The sequence below is a fragment of the Colius striatus genome, chromosome 4 (assembly GCF_028858725.1).
Source record: "Colius striatus isolate bColStr4 chromosome 4, bColStr4.1.hap1, whole genome shotgun sequence".
In the NCBI taxonomy this organism is placed as follows: Eukaryota; Metazoa; Chordata; class Aves; order Coliiformes; family Coliidae; genus Colius; species Colius striatus.
Genome location: NC_084762.1, coordinates 58,983,210 through 58,988,076, shown reverse-complemented (window position 1 = coordinate 58,988,076; position 4,867 = coordinate 58,983,210).

Here is a 4,867-nt window from a genome sequence, read left to right as displayed (position 1 = left end):
CCACTTCAGTCCCAGCTGAATCAAAATAACGCAGATTTATATCGGACCCAGAGCGGCTGCGGGGGTGCGGTGCCAACCGATCCGTTTTTTTGCCTCACTGTCGTGGCCAAGCCCGTGGTGGCTGGGGAACAGGCAAGGCCAGGTGCCCCGGGCTGGGGAGGCAGCTTTGCTGGCCCGAGGATGATGGCTGCCGGGCTGGGGTGTTAGACGCCCCCCCCTCCCCCCCCCCGTCACGATGGCAGCAGGCAAAGGCATGTAACCCGCTGGCCGTCCCGTGCGGGATGGAGAAAGAGGAAGTTCTGGCACAGGGAGATCGGGGAGGTTTTTTCCATTTGTCTGTTCTGGTTGCTGGTGAGAGCACGTGGTTGTCCTAAAGAGCTACATTGGTAGGGAGAATTGCCTCATGGAAGGGCAAGTACTTTGCAAGTAAAGGTGGAGTCTGGAGCAAACGGCAGATTCAGCTGATAGTGGTTGATAAGCCTGGGGAGTATCGAAATGCTGTTTTGCAGACCTCAGAGAGAGGCCTCAGTCCTCGTGGAGCTGGAGGAGGAGACGGCTCTCATCACTGATAACAAGACACATCTCCTCCTTCCTGTGACACAAAGGTTTATTCCTTGGCTCCCAAAGCAATAGTTGCAGTAGCAGCTTTTCCTCTATGGCAACCCTGAACAGATGCTCTTTACAGTTGGTGAGCAACAGTAATTCACCAACTTCACAGCTCATGTGGCACTGAAGGAAAACTTTTTGCTTTGCATAGCAATTGAACTAAGCTGGAGAGCCAGTAGGATGGAATGAACTTAGGCACATCTGCAAAATAAAGCCCAAAGCAAAGAAAAAAACCCAAAGCCATGCAGATGGTGTTTAGCCAAAAACGTCGCCAAGAGGCAACTGCACTGAAGCTTTCTAGTCTAGCAGATGAGCTGGGAGAGGAGAGTGGGCAGCCTCCACACAGGCCTGTCCTCATGGCAGCCCTTCAGCCTTGCAAACTACCTGGTGCTCTGTGCCCAGCTCACCTCACCACCTGTGGTTATCCAGAACCTTCCCCCACCCATCTCCACCAGGCACTGCTCAGGACACTTCCTCACCTACTCCATGCTTCTTCCAGGTCCTCAACAAAGAGTTAAACAGGTGGGTCTGTGACCAACTATGTACATTTAGCAGCATTGTTATAAGCAAACATCACTGCAGCCAAGGAGATAAGGGGGTTTTTTTTGTTTGGGTTTTTTTTTTTTTTTTACCAGTGATAGTTCATAAAGGTCTTCCAAAAAATAGGGAACAGGCTTTGGTTAGGAGGGGCTGGGTTGACTCTCAAGGACACCAGAATCTGTTCAGATATCCTCCACCTTCAGTACTTTTGACATGAACCTAAGCAGCAATCCGTGATAAAGTGCAGTCACCCTCACAAATGAAAATCTAAGAGAAAAACTAGAAAAATCTGCTTCCAACTCCATTCAAGCCAAAGTTTTGCTGTATTTGTATACACTAATCCCAGATGGGTGGTGTATGTGGATTCAGGAATTTTTTGAGCCAGCACATGACAGATTACTTTGCTCCATGCTTTCTGCTGTTGTTTCTGTTCAGATCTCTCCTAAAAACTACACATGGGTGTCCTCACAATTCTGGACAGTGCCTCAGCTCTGGTCTTAGCATTACCAATGCTCTCACTTGAGAGTTTTATGTCTTTAGGAAAGGTAAAGAAACAGTTGCTAGTTAGTCTGATCAACAGTACCAGTAATAAAGGCTAACTAGATCCTGCTATAATTTACACCAAATACATGCAGTTTTCAACCATCAACAAGAATAGAAACATCAGTAGAAACATTTATATCTCTGACTCTTTAAAGAAAGAATTAAAAAAAAATTCATAACTACACTGTGCAGGGGAAAAAAGCCACCAAACATACTGATCCATTGAGTCACCTACATTCATACTGCCATGGACAATTTTACAAGACCTGTAATTTGGGCAGGAGTTCAAATGGATGTGCAGACATTGTAGTAGATTGGATTCCAAGTAAACTTCCAAGTAGATTTCTCCCTGCACCTTATTTCACCTCTGTGTCACATAGAGCCATGGGAGGTAGCAGTTCCATCCCGTGTCTGAGTATTAGGTATATGTTCTGGTTTATTTGTCAACATAAGTTCTCAGAAACACTCCTCACCAGGCAAGGGAGAGGTGCAGTGCTGAAGGCTGCAGCCAAACACACGTTTTTAATTGAAGTGCATACCTGGCTTATCCAACAGCAATGTCTGTAAGCAGCGTTCCCCCGCACTTTTCTAGACTGGAGTAAAACTGACTATGGAGCACACATAGGTTTGCCTTCTCCTGCTCGGACTGCCTGCGTGAGACTGCTACAGCAACAGTCTCTGTCCTCAAGCCAGTCCTAAAGCATGATCACGCCCCACCTCGCCCCAGCTGCTAAGCAAAGAATAAACTTTTCACTTTGCCCCTCCTTTATTGGAAAGGGAATAGGGTAATATGCTGTAATTGGTTTTCCATGTTTGCCAAGAGTCTGTTTCCTCTTATCATCCACAGTATTTAACATAAAGTCTTGTAATAGTTCCAAAAATAATAAAATCTGTCCCAAGAATAAAAATGATACGATACACAACATGCTGCTTTTTTGTCATGGTCTTGGTTTTGTAACATTCTGTTAGTAGTTTTTATTGCCTAATGTTGTGGTTTCTTTCATAGGCAGCAGACCCAGTAAAGACATTTCATCAGCTACTTACACAGCAGCAGCCTGGATTATTTACAAATGGAGATTTCAGTGCCCTATTAAAATAAATCACCACTCCATACTGTTAAAGTTACACTTCAGTAATATGGCAGAAGAAACCCCAGAGATTCTAGGAGGAACATTAAGTATATACAAATACTAAGTATGATATCAGCAAGCAAATTTATTAAGATATCCAAATAAAACCCGTTAGTCCGGCTTCTCCCCTATCTCCTCCCATCCAACAGTGGAAGAATAGGCAATTATATCTCGTCCCCATCCCCTCACCCTGCCACAAACCATTATATGCCCTGTAACAAGTAACAGAACCCATGCAATACTTCCCTCATGACTTTTTACCATGCACAGATAGTATATCCCTCTTTCCCTCTGCCCCACCCTTCCATCCCCAAAGCAAACTCTTTATGTGTAGGTGTAATGGATGTGGAGCTGTGAAGATGGAGAGCAGCACTTTCCTTCAAACTGAATCCAGTGAGCAAAGAACACCAAAACAGGTATGGCAAAAAGGAGATAATACACAAGAGTAACTTCGCTTAGGAAGAAAAAAACCCACGCTAACACACACACACACAAGCCTAAGAAGAAGGCTGTAGGACAAGCAGGAGTGTCAAAAGAGTAATCTGTCAAGAAGAATCGCTATCTCAGGCATCAGCATTTACAAATGCAATAACCTACAGGCAACAACTTTGAGGAAAATGCAGGCACACTGGGGTACCCTCATTTGCAATTACTACATTTGTTTTAAAAAAAATGCCCAATATTATTCTGATATTTCTAAGTTGTTTTAATACACTTCCCCCCCTCCCAAGTTTTTTATAACTTAAAGCCTGATGGAAGGTTTTCCTTTCTTCCTGAGGACAGCTTTAGTGCTCTAACGATCAACTCTTAAGGCAGAAATAACTTTCCCAGAACATATGCCATTTAGCCTAAAACTACTCTGTGCACTTCTAGCCCCACCAATATATAACAGTTGAAGGCTCTTCAACTAGTCAACACCACAATGACCTGTCACAAAAAGCATAATGTGGCAGAAAGAAGACCTCTCTGGAGCAGGGAATGGAACCGGGGCTTTGGACAGCCTTGTTATTTTAGCTGATCAGTAGGTGTTTTGGCAGGCATCTACCCGAAGTTACTGCCGAGTCTGATCTTGCTCAAGAAGAGAATCAGAATGATCGAAGTAAACAGAAACACAGAGGGGGAGTGTTAAACTTTCTTAAACAACTGCCAAAATTCCCAGATATTCTCATTTTAAGTAGAAATGAGAGTCTTCCGTGGGTGCTTTGAGGATTTGTCACCCCAAATTTACTTTTTGTAAGTTAACTATGGTTTATACCAAATGTTAAACTGGGAGTAGAGGGGAAACTGCACCTTGGTAGGATTTTTCAGTATCAATAGTTTTTCGTTACCTGTATAAGTTGCTGGGGAATAACTGAATGTTTGAATTGATTGAAATTGTTATGAAAATGCAATGAATAAAAGCAACTGGAATTCAACATGAAAGCTTGGCAAGTTACAAGTCATGTACAAGTAAAACTGGAACCTGTGAAAGGATCACCTGTAAAGCATATGCTCTAGAAGTAAACCCTCCTGTTAGGTTACGTGCTACAAAATTTTCCAATTCTAATAGGATAAAATAGCATCAGGGGCACCATAAAAGAAAGCCCCCAAAAATACACAGAGGTCTAGTCTGTAACAAGAGGACTGTGTATGTGCAAAGCTTGTGGCAAAAATCCAGACGGAATGCGAGGAAACTTTGCTTTTGTTCTAGCTCCTCTTTGAAAGCACCAGGTTCTTAACATGATGCACAGTACAAGCCTGGCATGTAGCCAGGAGCAACCAAAAAAAAAAAAATCACACACATCACAGCAGCTTCCCCCTGCACTTGCCCCCTCCCCCAAAGAACTAGTGACTCTGTGCTATAACAGCACTACATTCACAGACAATTCTACACCTCTTCCATGCTTTCAAGTCAGAAGCTTTAGCTCTGTAAATCATCATCACTGTTCTTCTCAGGATAAGGGTGCAAGTTCACCTCCTCTGCTCCTTTAACACAGGCAATTTTTATGACTCAGAGAAATTTACTCCCATTTGTAATACAGCCAAGGGTGCTATGGAAGAGCATGCTT